The sequence below is a fragment of the Dasypus novemcinctus genome, chromosome 6 (assembly GCF_030445035.2).
Source record: "Dasypus novemcinctus isolate mDasNov1 chromosome 6, mDasNov1.1.hap2, whole genome shotgun sequence".
NCBI classification, from domain to species: Eukaryota; Metazoa; Chordata; class Mammalia; order Cingulata; family Dasypodidae; genus Dasypus; species Dasypus novemcinctus.
This window is the reverse complement of record NC_080678.1, coordinates 4,124,756-4,143,142: the sequence shown is the minus strand read 5'-3', so window position 1 is coordinate 4,143,142 and position 18,387 is coordinate 4,124,756. Positions and strand designations below refer to the sequence as shown.

Genomic DNA, 18,387 nt, shown 5'->3' with positions numbered 1-18,387 from the left:
GGCGTAGGTGCCTCAGCGATGGCTCCAGAAAAAACATGCGTGCAGAGGGGTGTGGGGCTCACAGAGGGGTGCAGGGCCCGCAGCAGGAAAAGGCAGCGGGGGGTGGGGGGGGAGCTGCGGCCGGCAGGACCTGCCCGCCCTCCCCCGGATCCTGAAGACGCTGAGGCAGTGTCTCGGGAGACACCGCCATCAGCTCAGCTCTGGTCAAGCCAGGGCTCCCAGGGCCAGACCGGGCAGCATGGTGACCCCCTGCAGTGTCCCCCACCCCGGACACCCTATCCCCACCAAGCAGCACGCCCCGGAGGTCTGCGGCCTCCTCCCCATCCCACCTTCTTAGCGCCTGATCGCTCTCCCCGCCCCACCTCGCTCTCGCTCACTCTCAGCCCAGGGTTTGGCCAGAAGCAGCAGGTTGTCTCTTGGCTCCAGATGCCAGGCTCAGAGCCCTGGGTCCGGGGACGGCAGGCAGCGGGGCACGGCCACCTGGACGCAGAGAGCATTCGGCATCGAGTGCGCGCCATGAACTAGAACCTGAAGTCCAGGTCCTGTGAGAGGAGGCTGGGCGCGCGCGTCCGTGGCGGAAGGCGTCCTGGCTCCTCCGCGGCCGTCCCGGCAGGCCTGCCGGGTCCTGTCTTTCTCTGGCTCTGAGAAAACCCAGCGGGGAAGTGCCGGCCTGCGGGAGGACTGTTCTATGCCCCCCGCGCCCAGTGGCCTCGCCTGCAGCCCCGTCCTCCCCAAGCCTGCGCGTCCTCCCTCTACCAGGAGCCCAGCGCGTTCGCCCGTCTACGGTGTGAGCCGCCACACCGGGTTCCAAGCCGAGCTTCCTTCCCGCCTAGAGACTTTATTCTGAGTTTGTTTTCACTTCTGCAAAAAGGTGGAATGTGAGACTTCTGTGTGGAGAAGCTGCTGGTGCCAAAATAAATGACCAGCCAAGACCGGCCTCGTAACTCACTTGACACGGGCGTCACGGGCCTCTGGGCAGGTGCTCGTGTTCTGCTGCAGCAGCAGCATGTGGAGTGGGATGCACTTCCCAGGAAAGGAGGGACTGCCTTGAGAGCTGGTGCACGAGCACAAAGCGCCATTCAGGGGTTGCCAGGTTTGCATCCCTCAGGTCATGGTGAGAAAACAGGGTCATCCTACTCCCGTTTACGTGACGCGGTCAGCGTCCGCTGACCTGGCTGCCTGGTGGGGCGTGACGTGCCCGGTGCCCTCGGCCGCTGAGCATGAGGCAGCCTAAACATTTTAACCTAAACACTTCACCGCTCAGGGCTAAGATGAACTCACCTCTCTCCTCTGAACGATCAGGGGCCCAGGCACTTAGAGTCTGCCGTCTCCGCATCCTCCTTCCCTTGCAGTTTAGCGCTGGCCTCCGCTGCGGGGCTCAGAGCTGTGACTCAGCCATGGCCCCGCCTTGGCTCAGCCCTGCTCTTGGCCTCAGGACCCTCCTGGGACACTTCCCTGCCCGAAGAGCATTTTTGGAATTTTTGGAATTTTTTGGAATCCTCACTTTTTGTTCTTCTGGAAAGTCGGTGTTCTTTTTCTTAAAAGCTATTTTTGCTGGGAATCATTCTCGGTTGGCATTTTTCCCCTCCTGCTGGCTTTTGTGGCTGCTGTTGAGAACTCAGTTGTCAGGCTTGTTGTTCTTTAGAAGGAGATTTGTTTTCTCTCTGGTTCCTTTTTTTTGGGGGGTGGGGGGGGTGGGAGGTACCTGAGATTGACCCCAGGACCTCGTACATGGAAAGTAGGTGCTCAGTACTGAGTTACAACCACTCCCTAATGAGAGTTGGTTTTATCATTTCTTTGTTTTGTTTTTGGAGGTACTGTGTATCAAACCTGGGGCCTTGTTCATGGGAAGCAGGTGCTCAGCCACTTGAGCTGCATCTGCTCTTCTGCTGTATAAATTTCAATAGCAAAAGACTAAAAACATAAATGTACCAAGACCCAAATGACCCAAGTAGTGTTAAGAATGAAAGTTTTGACATGAGAGAAAGAAGTTACAGCATTAGGATAAATGAAGTATCCTGAATAACTCACTACAAACTTTTTCTGTGCATTGCTTATTTGTTAAACCGACAGCCCTGTCTACCGGGAAGCCTGGATTTTCTCTTTCTTTCAGAAAACACAGAAGCTTGAAGCATGCTAGGGCTGGGCTCGGAGCCAGCGTAGGCAGGCCCCGCCGCCGCGAGGGACGTCAGCACCCACCGGAACAGTGACTGTAGTTGGCAAAACACGTCAAGCTGGTCTCCACACACCTGCTCGCGTTAGTCTTTTAAAATAAACACCCCACCAGTCGCCTTTTGGGAGGATACCAGGAACCAACTCATCATTTTGAAAACTGGTATATGGAGGAAAAATCAAGAAGGAATCCTGCCTTCCTGCAAGAACTGTCGTCAGGATAACCAGACTGGGGTCAGCGGCTGCCCACGCCAGAAGAGCGCGCCCTGCATGCTGGGTTGCTCTTGCTCAGGCTCGGCCCCCAGCCCGCAAAGCGGCCCTGCCGCGACCTGGGGGCCGAGCGCACCGCCTAGCTGGGGAGAGGGACTGTCTGCCCAGGGCCTTCCTGCGGTGGCGCCTGTGGGCCCTTGAGGCCCAATCCACCAGGGGCCCCATGGGGAGCCCCTCAGGTGTGTCTCAGGTGCCTGCTTGAGACCCCCGGGGCCCTGGGAGTCCCCCGCACATCCAGGTGTGAGCACGGCCCTCCTGGCACAGGAGCTGCAGGGGGTGGCTGCAAGAAGATGCTGCAGGCATCCTGTGAGCAGAGGCTCCAGCAGCAGGAGTCGGGGTGGGGTGGGGGCGGGGGTCGGGTAGGAGAGGTCACACGGCAGGAGAGGATGGGGGGTAGGAGAGGTCACAGGGCATGGGGTGGGTCAGCAGAAGCCGTGGACACCAAACACCTAAGCTCGTTAGTGCTTCATTGTACCTAAGTTTTGAACAGTGGGCTAGTGAAATCCAGTACCCATTTCCTTTTCTGTTTCTTTGCTTTCCTGTGTTTAGAAACCACGCCTACTCCCACCCCAAGCTGGGTTTATTCTAGGAATTCAAGGTTGGCTTAGCACTGGAGAATCTATGCCTGTGCTTCACCACATTAACAGGTTAAAGAGAGAAATCATCTGATCATCTCAGTATAATCAGAAAAAGCATTCGATAAATATTCATTCATGATGAAATTTAGCAGCTAATCTTAGAAGGAAACCTTAGTAACCTTGGAAAACCCACTGAGTATCAGTTTAATGATGAAATGTTAAAAACCTTTCCTTTAAAAATCAAGAATATTATGAACAACTGTACAGGTAACCTAGATTAAATTAAGAAAATTGCTTGAAACACAAAATACCAAAACTGACTCAAGTAGAAATAGAAAACCTGAACAAACCTATAACAAAGTAGAGAGGTAAATCAGTTATCAAAAACCTTTCAACAGACCTTGAATAAAAGGATCAACTCAGACCAGCAGAATATCTCGGTCTATGTGTATGATCATGTATTGAAAAATGACTTTTTGACCTTGAATAAAAGGGGAAATGGCAAAGACAAATGAGTTTATATGGCTAAGAGTCTTCAAAAAAGAGTCAGGAGGTCATCAGAGGGGTCATGCTTACGCAATCCTCAGCAGGACCCCAGAGACAGCCAAAGTAGATACAACTCTAGGTATTGGTTCTCCTACAGAGACCCACAAGGTATATGGTCATGGCAGATGGATTTGGAGTTCTGTGCCATGTCAGTGGGCCCCACTTTGTAATTTGTGCTCCTGAGAGTGATGGAGCTGGACTCAGATGCGACCTTTCTACACATGCCTCTTCTGTCACTTTTACTGAACCTGTGATTGGCACTAGGGTTGGTGTATACTCAGGAGACTTGAATCTCTGGACTGCCCATGTGCCAGCTGGGCTCTGAGCCTCAGCAGAATTGCAACTTCTCTCTGGTTCGTTGGACTTACCCAGGTCAGCTAACAGGGAGGTAAAGATGGTCAGTCACCACACTAGGGAACCAAGAGTGCCTACAACTGCAAGCAGAAGAATTGCATCCATCATCCATGTGGAATCTAAGCCCCCTCTTGATCTAGAGGTGGAGTGGACATCACCATTCCAAGGTCCACAGAATGGAGAAATAAAATATGGATTAGAGTGGACTTACAGATATTCTCCCATCAAACCATTGTGACTAATAATGGAAGAAATCGTAGCATTAATGTGGAGAAAGTGGCCACAGTAGTTGCTGAAGGCAGGGAAAGGGAAGAAGAGATGTGATGTGGGGCATTTTGGGGAGTTGGAGTTGTCCTAAATGATACTGCAGGGTCAGATGCTGGACTTTATATATCCTGCCATAACTCACTGAATGTACTGGGTGGGAGTGTGAACTACAGGGTAAACTATTATCCAAGTGGTGAACAGTGCCCCAAAATGTGTTTACTGAGTGCGATAAGTGTGCCACAGTGATGGGGGAGGTTGTTGGTGTGGGAGCAGTGAGGTGAGGGGGTGGGCGGTATACGAGAACCTCTTATATTTTTTTAAAGTAACATTTTTTGTGATGTATGTATCTTCGAAAAAATGCAATTTACAAAAATGATGGGGGTGGGGGGTGGGGGTTATATGGGAACCTCTTATGTTTTTTAAATGTAACGTTTTGTGTGATCTATTAACTTTAATTTTTTAAAATGTGATAAAACAAAAAACAAAAACCTCTCAACAAAGAAAAGTTCAGGATCAAATGATTTCACTGGTGAATTCAACCAAACACTTAAAGAAATAATAAACACCAAGCTTCAATCTCTTAAAAAAATAGAAGCAGAGGAATCCCTTCCTAACTCATTCTATCGGCCTAGCATTACCCTGATATCAAAGCCAGATAAAGACAGAATAAAATGGGAGCCAATGTGGCTCAGTGGTTGAGCACTGGCTTCCCACACATGAGGTCCTGGGTTCAATCCCCTGCTCCCGGTATCTAAAAAAAGAAAAAGTACAAATCAATATCCCATGTGCATACAGGTGGAAACATTTTCAACAAAATATTGGCAACCAAATCTAACAGGATATAAAGAAGATTATAAACCATGACCAAGTGGGATTTATCCCAGGTATGCAAGGATGGTTCAACATGAAAATGAATGCAATATACCACAGTAATAGAACAAAGGAAAAAAACCTCAAGGTCATTTCAGTTAACACACATAAAAGCATTTGGCAAAATCCAACACACTTTTTTGAGAAAAACACTCAGAAACTAGGAATCGATAAAGAGCATTTATGAAAATAAACCCACAGCTTACAACCTACACATTGGTGAAAGAAAGCATTCTCCTAAGATCAGGAACGAGACGAGGGTGCCGCCTGTCCTCACTATTATTCAGCATTGCACTGGAAGTTCTAGCCAGAGGTATTTGGCAAGAGGAATAAAAGGCATCCAAATTGGAAAGGAAGAAGTAAAACTATATTTGCAGATGACATGATCATATATATAGAAAATCCTGTATAATCCACAACAAAGCTACTACAGCTATTAAGTGAATTCAACAAAGTTGCAAGGTATAAGAACAACTTTAAAAAATCAGCGGTGTTTCTATTCATTAGCAATGAGCAATATGAAAAAGAAACCAAGCCCTAAATTCCATTCTCAATAGCAACTAAAAAATATATAAATCTAGGAATAAATTTAACTGAGGCTGATACTACTGAAACTAAGCTGAAACTAGTCAAAGTAGGTTGTTATTAGGTTAAGATGTTCACTGTAATTACAAAGATAGCCACTAAGAAAATAACTTAAAAATATAGAGAAAAGGAAAGAAGGAATCAAAATGATTCACTACAGAAAAACAACTAAATTTTAAAAAGCAGTAATGGAGTAATTGAGGAACAAAAACCACAATACAAGGAAACAAGGAGCTAAATGACAGAACCTAATCTTTCTCAACTGTTCCCTGAAATGTCAATGAGTTAAATGCCCCTATCAAAAGAGAGATTAGCAGATTGGATGAAAAAGCTTGATCCATCCATATTCTGTCTACAAGAGACTCTCTTGAGGTACAAAGACAGAAAGAGGTTGAATGGAAAAGAGTGGAAAAAAATATTCCATGCAAACAAAGCAATAGAGAGCTAGAGTAGGAACATTATAATCAGACAAAATAGACTTTAAGTCAAAAAAGATTACAAGAGACTAAGAAGGATATTATATATTTATAAAGGATGCAACCCAGCAAAAATAACATAAACATATAAAGATCTCACAACAGAACCCAAAAATAATGAAGCAAAAATTGGCAGAATTGAGGGAGAGACTGTTCTAAATTAATTTGGAGACTTCAATACACCACTTCCAATAATTACGGGAACATCTGAACAGGTCAGTCAGGAAGGAGAGGACTTGAGGAGCACGGTTGACCACCTGGACCTGGTTGACGTGCATAGACCCCTCCACCCAACAGCAGCAGGACACACCCTTTCCAGTGCACGGGGACATGTTTCAGGATGGACCCTGTTAGGTCACACATGGAATCTTAATAAGTGTGAAGGTATTAATCATAAAAAGTATCTCTTTGGAACACGTGGAATAAAGTTAGAAATCAATAACAAAAGGAAAGCTGGAAAATCTGCAAATTCTTTCACCCAAAGGGACAAAGGAGAAATCACAAGGGAAAATAGGAAATACCTTGAACAAAAATGAAAACCCAACATACCAAAACTATCTACAGTGATGTACAGTCGATGCAGTCCCTATCAAAATCCCAACAGCCTTCCTCCCAGGAGGGGAGAGCAACCATTCAGTTGACCGAAAAACAAGGGGCCCCAGAAGACCCCGAAGAAGAACAAAGCTGGATTTTTAAAGTTGTTACAGAGCTACAGGCATCAGAACAGTGTGGTACTGGCACAAGGATGGGCATATAGACCAGTGGAATAGAATTGAGGTTCAGAAGTAGACTTGCATCTAAGAGCAGTTGATTTTTTTATTTAAAATCATTTTTTATTTTTAGGCACAGGAGTAAAGAGTTTATTAACAAGGAAGAAAAGACAAACAGTACACAACTCCAGACATGGTTGCGGGTGAGCTGCAGGGTGAGATGCACACGTGGGGCCCCAGGCTAGGCTTTCTAAGACCTTCTCTCCTCCCCTCTCCTCAGGTTGGGGAGGGGCCCCAGCTGTTTGCTGTTCTGATTGGTTGCCCCACCTGTTAGCTTTCAAGGGGCCAATGGGGATAAGGCCGGTTGATTTTTAACAAAGGTGCCAGTTCCACTCAGTGGAGAAAGAGTCTCTTCAATACACAGTCCTAGGAAAATGATATTCACATGCAAACAAAGGAAAGTGGGCCCCTACCTCACACCGTATACAAAAATTGACTTGAAATAGATGAAAGATCTAAACATAGGCACTAAAACTATAAAATTCTTAAAGGGAAATACCTTCTGGACCTTGTATAAGGCAATGGATTCTTAGACTTTTCATTGAAAGCATGAGCAACAAAAATAAAATAGATAAATGAGATTTTTAAAATAGATTAGTGAGAGTTCATCAAAATTGAAAACTTTGTGTCAAAGTACATTATCAAGACAACCAACAAAATGGAGAAACCACACAGGTCTGATAAGGGTTTAATATCCAGAATATATCAAATCCTATAACTCAACAACAAAAAGACAAATGACTCAATTTAAAAATGGCAAAAGACTCGAATATACATTTCTCCAAAGAAGATACACAAATGCCCAATAAGCACATGAAAAGATGTTCAATATGATTAGCCACTAGGGCAATGCAAACCAAAGCATCATTGAGAGGGAAGCAGATGTAGCTCAGGCAACTGGGCTCCTGCCTCCCACATGGGAGGTCCTGGTTTGGATCCTGGTGCCTCCCAAAGAAGACAGTGAGCTGGTGTGATGGGCAGGTGTAGCAAGCTGACACAACAAGAGACACAAGAAGAAAAAAAATAATGAGAAAAAAGCCAGGAGCAAATGTTCCCAGTGCCTCCTAAAGAAGACTGTGAGCTGATGCAACAGGCAGGTGTGGCAAGCTGACACAACAAGAGACATGGGAGGAAAAAACATAATGAGAGACACAACAACGCAGGGAGCGGAGGTAGCTCAAGTGATTAGGCACCTTCCTTACACATCAGAGGTCCTGGGTTCGGCTTCTGGTGCCTCCTAAAGAAACAAGGAGGATGACTAGACACAGCAAGTGAAAAACAAGGGGGTGGGGAGAAATAAATATTTTAAAAAAGAAAGAAAAACCTTATTGAGAGAAGCAGATGTGGCTCAAGCAGTTGGGCACCTGCCTACCACACGGGAGGTCCCATGTTTGGCTCCTGGTGCCTCCTAAGGAAGATGAGCAGAACAGTGAACTGGCTTTGCGAGGTGATGCAACAGGATGACTCAAGCAGGAAGTAGAGGTGGCTCAAGTGATCAGGCGCCTTTGTCCCACATGGGATGTCCTGGGTTCAGTTCCGGTGCCTCCTAAAAAGACAAGCTGACAGAGCAAACGATGAGCACACAGAGAGCAGACAGCGAGGGCAAATAAGGGGGTGGGCAGGGGATAAATAAGTCTAAAAACCACAAAAACCTCAGCGAGCTGCCGCCCTGCACCTGCTGAGGCGGGCATACAGTTCTTTTTTTAAAAAGGAAAATCGGTGTTGGCAAGGATGTGAAGACATAGGGATTTTCACACATGCTAGTGGGAACAGGAAACAGTGCAGCCACTGTGGAAAAGTTTGGTAGCTCCTAAAATGTTACATGTAGCATTACATATGACCCCTCAAGCTGTATTCCCAGGTATATGCCCTAAAGAATTGAAAGAGGTACTCAGACAAAAACTTGGACACCAATGTTACTGAAGCATTGTTCATAATGTCCCAAAGCTAGAAGGCACCCAAAAGTCCATCCGTCAGCGGATGAAAGGATAAGAAAACGTGGTCTATCCATACAAGGAAATGTTACTCATCCATAGGAAGGAATGAAGGCCAGATAATTGCCACGAAAACATGATGCTAAGTCAAAGAAGCCAAACACCGAAGGCCACAGATGACAGGATTTCACTCACCCGAGATACTCCGAATGGGTAGATCTGTAGAGACAGAAAGCAGTGGCAGGCGGCAGGCGCGACGAGGAGCCACTGCTTAGTGGGCCCAGGGCTTCCTTCAGGGTGATGGAAAGTTTTGAAACTAGACAGGGTGGCTGCACCTCACTGTGGACGTACTGAAGTGCCACTGACCTGTGCACGCTAAAATGGTTAATTTTGTGTTTTGTGAATTTTGCCCTGTTAAAAAAAATAAAATGAAAAGTAAGATAGAGGCCAGCTCCCGGTACTAGTAGCCGCGCCCTAAAAGGGAAAGGGAGCAAAGACCATTAAACAGCCCAAGCGCTTGCTTGGTCACGGGGTCGGGGCGCCTCTCGGGGTCCACAGGGGATTTCTGCGCCTCTAGGGCAGGCTTCGCGGCCACACCGTAAAAACCAGGGCTCCGCGGGGGTGGGGGGGGGGTGGAGGTCTGCGCCCACGGTCTGCCGTCCTTTCTCATGCTGACCAATTTCCAAAGTACAACCTGGGAAATAACGCCTCCTGAGTGCCTAAAGGAACAACGTAGCTGCACACAGGAGCTAGGAGTTGTACCAGGCCCACGCATGCCAGCTCAGTTTTCCCCCCAGTTCACATCATTGGAATTTAGCATCTTAATTGACCAAGTCAGGTTACTTTGCAACATGTTTTCTTCCTGAACCATACAATCCCTGGATCTTAGGGTTGGAAGAAACACAGTGTATAATACAGCGCATCAGAAATAGCAAGCTTTTCCACCCGCTCCCCCTCCCCCCAGCGCCGCTCCAGCTGCTCTGCGCTCGCTCCACGCTCCAGGCTCCTGCCACGCCGCCACCACCTCCACCTCCCTCCATCCACCATCATGACCCTCTACCGGGACCTCATCAGCCATGATGAGATGATCTGTGACATTTACAAGATTCGGGAGATCGCGGACGGGCTGTGCCTGGAGGTGGAAGGGAAGATGGTCAGTGGGACAGAGGGGAGCATTGATGACTCACTCACTGGTGGAAATGCCTCCGCTGAAGGCCCCAGGGCGAAGGTACCGAAAGCAGTCATCGCTGGTGTAGATATCGTCATGAACCATCACTTGCAGGAAACCAGCTCCACAAAAGCTTACAAGTACATCAAAGATTACATGAAATCAATCAAAGGCAAACTTGAAGAGCAGAGACCAGAAAGAGTAAAATCTTTTATGACAGGGGCTGCAGAAAAAATCAAGCACATCCTTGCTAATTTCAACAACTGTCAGTTCTTTACTGGTGAAAACACTGAATCTAGATGGTATGGTTGCTCTCCTGGACTGCCGTGAGGATGGTGTGACCCCATATATGATTTTCTTTAAGGATGGTGTAGAAATGGAGAAATGTTAACAAATTCGGTAATTGCTTTGGACCTATCACCCGTCTTCATAACTGGCTGCTGCTTTTCATCCACACCACAACAGGACTTAGAGGGACTGATGCCATCTTGAACTCATTCTTTATTTTGATCCTGATTTATTTGGAGCAGAGGCATTGTTTTTAAGAAAAACATGTCATGTAGGTTGTCTAAAAATAAAAATGCATTTAAACTCAAAAAAAGAAATAGCACAACCTGTGCTAGGTAGGGAAATGAGACAAAAGTGAAAAAGCCAAAACCAAGTACGGAGCCTTAGGCCTTCCTACGCATTTATTCAGAAACACTTCCTGGGGCCCCGAGGTCAGGGCTGGGGTGGGCAGCCCGAGGGCCGAGAGCCGCCCTGCCCGGGCTGCGGGCTTTGTGCCCTGGGTCCAAGCGCGGAGCCCTGCATTTCAGTCCCGGCAGAATGCGCACTCTTCTGCAGATGGGACGGCAGCCCTGGCCGCGCCGGTGTTCTCCTGAAATACCTCTCAGACGAGAGCGCCAAGAGACGAGAGCAGCGACGAGAGACGAGAGACGAGAGCGTGTGTAGAATTTGCAAGTGAACACCCTAATCCCACCCCCATTAAGAAACACAAGAGAGCATTGTTTAGCTCCCCTAGGCAGGCCTTCTCCCCTGCAGACCACTACCTCTTACAATCATTAAGATACAACAGTCTGGGAAACGGACTTTGGCCCAGTGGATAGGGTGTCCGTCTACCACATGGGAGGTCCGCGGTTCAAACCCCGGGGCTCCTTGACCGGGGTGGAGCTGGCCCATGCGCAGTGCTGATGCGCACAAGGAGTGCCCTGCCGCAGTGCTGATGCGCACAAGGAGTGCCCTGCCACGCAGGGTTGTCCCCTGCGTAGGGGAGCCCCACATGCAAGGAGTGCACCCCATAAGGAGTGCCACCCAGCGCGAAAGAAAGTGCAGCCTGCCCAGGAATGGCGCCGCCCATACTTCCCGTGCAGCCTACAAAGCGAATAAAGACACAGAGAACAGACAACCGGTGGGTGGGGGGGAATTAAATAAATAAATCTTAAAAAAAAAAAAAAGATACAGCAGTCTGCTGGCAGGACCCCTCCACAGAAGCCGTCTGACCTCCTCCCTGCCCTCTGCATTCCACCCCTCGGTCCACGCCTTGTGATCTGGCCAGGCTGACCGTCCTCCCTCCGGGACAGGCTGGCTTTAGCTGCTGGCCACCGCCACGACAGGGCTCTTGGGGCTGGCTGGTAAACCAAGGGCAGTGCTGGGCCCAGGACCCCCGCAAACAGTGGGCAGGCGGCAGTGTGTGTCCATCCGCAACCCGGGGCATCTGCGCAGGGGGTGGGATTTCACCGCCGCTCACCATTTTCTGGCTCTGGAGAGGCCACAGGAGGTGACCAGCAAGTCCACCCCAGCCCCGGGCCTGGTGCAGCCCATGGACCCCCACCGGCTGCCTGAATGCATGGTCCCGGGCAGGGGCCCCAGGGAGACGCTGCCCAGGCAGGAGCCCCCGCCTGGGAACAGCAGACGCCTGCGCCCTGGCAAGCCCACTGCAGCTCAGGGGCACCCAGCTGGCGTGAGGAGGCTGAGCCAGCACTCTGCCCCGGGCAGACCTCTGCAGACCAGCCCAGTGGGACCCCTGGCAGAGCCCGCCCTGGGAAGGTGCGTCAGGAGGCGAACCAGGAAAACGGAGGCTCGCTCACCCCTCACTCACATTCGGGCAGCGGGTGGGGGCCCCTGGCTGCCCTGGGCCCCCTGCCGCGCCATGGGATCCAGTCGGGGCGCGCGCTGAGGGCCACGCAGCCGGCTGCACGGGGAGAGCACAGGCCGGGGAGCACGGGGCCTGCTGGGCAGCGGCACCCACGGTCATTTTCCTCACGCGTGGACCTCACATCCGCCCTCGGGGAAACGGGAGCTTTGGATTACTATTTCAAAAGCCACGCACGCCTCTCCAGTTAGGTTCGGAGGTGTAGTGCGCGTGCTGCCTGCAGCCACTGGCCCTCTCCACCTGCGGGGGGAGTCGGGGGCTGTCAGGCTCACCGGGCACCTCCCAGGGGACGGTTCTGCGTGCTCACAGCACGCACAGGCTTACACTTCCAGTGTAGCTGCCGCAGGAAACGGCCGTGGGCTCCCCCCCCACCCTCCCCCCCCCCCCCGGCTGCCAGGGACCCCCGTGGGTGGCTGGTCCAGACTCAGGCCACGCAGGGCGGGCCCTGGTAGACGGTGGGACCCCTCACTTCCCTCAGTGCTGGGAAAGGACAGCCACCCTGCTCTCGTCCTCAGAAAGACGAGAAATTGACAAGAGGAAACTGATGGTGGCGGACGGGTCCCTGCCACCCTGGACAGAACTGAAGCTCCAGAGCGGAGGTTATCGACCCTGACTGTCGGGTGTCGTCCGAGGCGCAGAGCAGGGGCCTGGCCAGTTCCTCCCCTTCGCCGGCCCGCAGCTCCCCGGCAAGGGCGTGGGCTTGGTGTGGCCCCTGGACGCCCCGAGCCCGACAGCCCCAAGCAGGCGCCCCAAACGGGCCGTCACCACGTGCTCCACGCGGTCCGCATCACCGAGCTCACCTGTGCTGCACGGCCAGGTCCCTCGGGACCTGGCGACACGTCGGATCCTCTACACTCACAGCAGGACAGGATTTCCACCTCTGGCTCCCTGAAAGTTCTCTACTGAAAATAACAATAATAGTAGTAAGGGGAAAATTCCCTAAAATAAGTGCTAAAGTTTCCATTCGGTCATGATGGTAACAAACTTAAAGTGAACATAACTGAGATTTTGAACTATTTAAATTTCTTTGTTTGAAATTAGTCACTTGCTGCAGTCCAAAACAGTCTAGTAAATTCTTTCACTTCAACGTGGTTCCGAATGAGAAACTCAGGCTTTGCAGCCAGAAGCCCCAGGGTAAACCTTAAAAATACTTCATCGGCTGCTTTGTACAAAAAAGGAAGCTTTATTTTGGCCCATTCCAAGGACACTGTACGAAACTATGCAACTGCCTTTCGGTAAACACTTTGGTAAAAAAGTGATTTTTAAAAACACGTTTAAATACCTGTGAGACACCTACAGATAGGCCTCGAGCATCTGTTAAACCATCGTATTAACAACAGCAAAAATAAAAACAAATCATCTAAACGCCTGGAGGGCACCAGGAGCAGCGGTTCCGGGCAATTAGGGTGCGCCAAGAGCCTGCACGGCCTCGGGGCAGAGGCCAGCACCTCCACGGCGGGGGACCCTGCGCCCGCGGGCCTGCCTCAACGGGCACTGGGCCTAGGACAAGTAGTACGTGCGGTGGGCGGCGAGCGGCGCTGCCAAGGCCCCAGGCACCCGCGGCACAGCGCCCGTCACGCGGTCCAGCACGGCCGGGGAGCCCGCAGCGGGGCGGCCAGCGGGACGGGCAGGGAGCAGGAGGGCAGCCGCAGCTTGGCCGCCAGCTTCAGCCCTTCCAGCTCGGTTCTGGAACCCGCGTCTCCGCGAGGCTCGGGCTGCCCAAGACCCCGGCACGCTCGGCCGACAGGTACAGCTGCCTGTGGGACTTGCTCTCCAGCGCCAGTGGCTGCGCAGCAGGGAAAGGCGTCCGCGGCTTGCAGTTTTCCTGTGTTTTCGGAGGGTGCAGGCTGGAGGCTAGGGGCGCCTGGGAGGAAGGAAAGACAGAAAGTGGGCGCCCAGACGCCGGCAGTGTGCGTGCCTGCCCCCGACCCCGGAGCTCCACCATGCCAGTCTAACTGCAGGTCCTCGCTCTGCTACTGTGGCTCCCTGAGACAAGGAAGCCCCCAAAGCCACCGGGTGGGGTAAGAGAAGTAAAGCACCCGGTGGGAGACGGCTGGGTGCGGGCCGCCGTGGGGATTCTGTCCCCCGAAGCGGGGGCCCCACATCCTCAGGGAGGAGCAGGGGATCCCGCTGTAAGAAACGAAGATCAGTTTAGTTTTCACATAAAAGAAGAAAATATTGATTAATGTAACCTGTCAGTCTTCCACCTCAGTCTCCCACTCCCGGCTTAAGCAGGAACAAAGGAAACCAGCTTAAGCCAGTCCTATAGGCAATAAAAAGATGCCCAAGAAAGAGCTAAGCCAATACCAATTCAGCACTAAATTCCATTCCTTATTTGGTGAAGGGGAGCAGGTAAAAGCTAATGTGATTGGAATGTGATGGGGGAAGCGGTTCATCACAAACTTTTGCGCGGGAAGTTAGACCTTCTGGGATAGGCTGTAACTTCTGAAGTCTCCAGTCTATGGAGAAACAGAGCAAGGGCTTGCGTGCTAGGCTCAGGGGTATAAATTGTGTCATTTTTCTTTGTTCGGGGCACCAGCCACGTTTTCTGGTTGTGCGCCCCTTCTTGCAAGATTGAGAATAAATTTTTTTCTTCTCCACAATCGAGTAAGCCTTATTTTCCTCCAGAAGATTTCTTTCTAACACCACCAGCTTGGGAGAAGCGAGAAGCTGGGGCCGGGGCTGCACTGGGACCGCTGCAAGGACCTTAGCAGCCCCAGCCCTGGAGATGGGAAGGGGGTGAGCGCTGGGTGGAGCGGAGATGAACCCCCTAGAGGCCAGGTGGGCAGGGGGTTCTGGGCCGGAGAGGCCTCCCCGTGAGCTGCCACCTCGCAGGCCGGGCTGGAGAGCCTGGCTGGGCCTGGACAGCACAGGTGGGCGTTCAGCTGGGTGGCATCTCCGCACGATCCGGGCGCGTTAATGGCCACTTAGTGACTTTCCGGAGTTTCCAGCGATAGCGCCCTTCCCGCCTGGTCCCCGAGCCCGGGCAGGGACCGTGCAGGGGGCGCGCGGGCGGCCGGCGGGAGCCAGGCCCCGGCTCCGCAGCGGCCACGGCCTCTCCTCCTCCGCAGGCTCCGTGGGATCCACGCTCGCCCGCGCTCCGCCTACAGCAGCGACTCGACACTGAGGGGCAGCGGGCCGGACCCCACTCCGTGGCCGCCGCGCGCCCTGAGCCCAGCGAGGTTCGTGCCCCGCGACGCTGGGGCCACGCGTGGGGCTGGCCGGACTGGCGGGCACGGAGGCGGCGCGCAGCGACCCCGCAGGTCTAGGCGACCGCCCCGCCCTCCGCGCCCTGGAGAAAGGCGGAGCCGCTTTTACGCGCCGCTGCCCAGTCGCCGCGGCTGGTGACACGCGAGCCCCGGCCTGTGTAGGCTGTGGGCCGAGGGGTGGGCGGGCCGCCGGGTGACCCCGAGGGACCATCCTCCTGGCCGCGCCCCTGCCGGCTCGCGGCGCGACCGCCGTCCCTTCCCGGAGACTGCGGGTTCGGCCCGGGCCTGGGTGCCGCGCTCGCCCTGCCCAGGCGCGCGGAGCCGGCTCCCGCCTGCCCGCCCGAGGACCTCAGGCTCCGACGGCTGGCAACGGCCCTGGACCGCGCGGATCCCGCGCCAGAAGAGCTCGGCGCCACCCAAGGCGCGTTCCGGGGCGAACGGCGCCGGCCCCTCCCGCAGTGGCTCCGCACTGTCGCCTGCGGCTCAGCTTCCCGCTGCGCCCCAGCCCCGGGCCTCAAGCCCCGGGCGCGAGCCTGCCTCGCCGGGCGCTGTCCGCGCACCTGAGGATTTCCCGCACCGGGCCCACGCGCCCCGGCTGGCGACCGCGCCTCCATCCCTTGCAGCCGGGCCGCGGCATCCTGCGTCCTGGGGGGCTTGGCGGGCTCCTCGCGCAGCTGAGCGCCCCTCGGGCGGGGTCCGGGCCCGCAGCAGCAGGACAGGCGGCGGGCCGCTCCTGGCCGGGAGCTCGCAGCCCGCGGGGCGCTCCTGTTGCGGGGTGTCGGGGTCGCCTTCAGCCTCTCGCGCTGCGTACTCCGGCAAGACCCCGCGGAGAGGACGGACCCGGGCCGCTGCCGAACCCGGGCGCAGGCGGGTCTCCTTCCGCGGCCTCGGACAAGGAGGACCCGAGCCGACAGAGGCTGGCGCTGGAGAGGACTGCCCCGCAATTCTGGTTGAAAAGCCTTCTCCCGAGGTTCAGCGCTGGGCCTGCGGCGGGGCTTGGGTTTCTACCTCTCAGCGGTTTCTCCAGAAAGGAAAGAATGCGGCTGGGTTTTAGGAATAAAAGTAAGGTTGGTTTTGGGTAGGGACTTCACGTCTGATTAGTATCTTAGAGCACAGAACAGCCGTCTAAATCGAACTCGGTTTTGGTAAGCAAATGCCTCCTCACTAAAATCCAGCTTTCGGGACAGTTTACCCGTGGCCAGGCCGGATGCGTTTTTTCTCCATGTAAATTTAGATTTCACTGCAAGGGGCCCTAAGCGGCTCCCAGGCTCCGCCCCCTGCCCAGCGGTTCTTTGCATGTCCTGAGACAAATCTCCCTTTTCCTTTTCTTTTTCTTTTTTTTAAAGATTTATTTTTACTTATTTCTCCCCCCCATCCCCAGTTGTCTGCTCTCTGCATCCATTCGCTGTGTGCTCTTCTGTGTCTGCTTCTATTCTTGTCAGCAGCACCAGGAACCTGTATCTCTCTTTGCTGCGTCTTCTTGCTGCGTCAGCTCTCCGTGTGTGGTGCCACTCCTGGGCAGGCTGCACTTTTTTCACGTGGGGCAGTTCTCCTTACGGGGCGCACTCCTTGCATGTGGGCCTCCCCTACGCAGGGGACACCCCTGTGTGGCACAGCACTGCTTGTGCACATCAGCACTGCGTGTGGGCCAGCTCATCACATGGGTCAGGAGGCCCGGGGTTTGAACCCTGGACCTCCCATGTGGTAGGTGGACGCCCTATCCATTGAGCCAAGTCCACTTCCCCTTGAGCCCAGTCGGCTTCCCCTCCCTTTTCTAATAAGGGGGAGCACAGGTGTACTGAATGGATGGGGTTGTCCGTGAAATTCCTTCTTGGAAGGCTTCTCTTCTGGGTTTCTTGGAGTGTTTTAAGAAGAACTTTAATAAAGAGGACACAAGGGAGGTGAGACGGGGCGGCCCCGGTGGAGGTGGCCTCGCTGGCGCCGGCACAGGGCCAGGGGCCTCTGCCAATCTTGCCAGTCCTTGCCTTCCCGCGGTGTCCGCAGCTGCGCCCCTCCCCGCCGGGTCCCACGCCCAGGGCCTTGCCCTGTTCAGCCGGAGCTGCCCCTCCCCAGCAGCCAGGAGCCAGGAGAAGAGGTGATGCCCTAACGCAGGCATGGAGCGGGAGGGGAGAGGAAGGCCCGGCAGGACGCGGCAAACAGACGTCCGGCGCAGCGTCTCCCAGCGCCCCCTGGGCCTGGCAGAGGGCCCCCGGCAGGAGCCTGCTGGCATGGAGAGGGGTGGGGACTCTGGGGACAGAAGCTTCTTGGTTCCCAGGCCGAGGGAGCCGGTCAGCTCACCACAGGCCGGCCAGGCGGGCGTTTTGGACCCCCCTGGACAGGGAGGCCGGCGTGGCCTCAGCAGGTCTTCTGCAGGCGAGCAAAGGAGTGTTCCTTTCCTACCGGTGGCCCTCCCCTGAGTCCTAGCTGTGCCCCCAAATGATGCGAATTCCCCGAGACTGACACGCTCAGCCCACACATCAGCAGAGACTCTCCGTCTGAGGGGCAACGTTCCCCCTCAAGGCCCGGGGCCTCCGGGAACTTCCCGCCTGCCGGCCAGGGAGCCCCTGGAGCTGCAAGAGGAGCCAAGTTGAGCAAAGGCCCAGTGTCCTCCCCCTGCTGTTTCCGTAGCTCCTTTTGGAGCCGCTTTGTAGAGAAGGAATGAATCTTCACCTTTCAGAAACCAGCGTCCGCTTTGGACAGCACTGTGGGGTTGACGGGTGACCCCCTTTAGCGACGCAGGTGGCATGTCCCCTTTAGAATATTGGTGCCTCCTGTCCAGCCCTTGATGGGGAAGAGTCCATCAGACTGTGGCCGCCGGTGGTCGTCAGCAGGTTGCTCACCGTGGAGCTGCCGCCGCTCTTGTCAGATGCCAGCCAGTGTCCTCTCCGAAGAAGGGCAGAAACCCTCCATCTCTGCCCCGTCTTCTTCCACCACTGCTGAGGGCCCGGCCCAGACCACCCACTGGCCAGAACCCCGTCCACCCTGGAGGTGTTTGTCGAACCTTTGACGTCTCCTCCTCAACGGGCTGGAAACGTG

At 53.6% G+C, this 18,387-nt stretch overlaps 1 pseudogene; it reads left to right on the top strand.

Moving 5' to 3' along the window:
- Window positions 1-9,725: 9,725 nt before the first annotated feature.
- On the top strand, window positions 9,726-10,611 carry LOC111761832 (translationally-controlled tumor protein-like; annotated as a pseudogene).
- The last annotated feature ends 7,776 nt before the right edge of the window (window positions 10,612-18,387 follow it).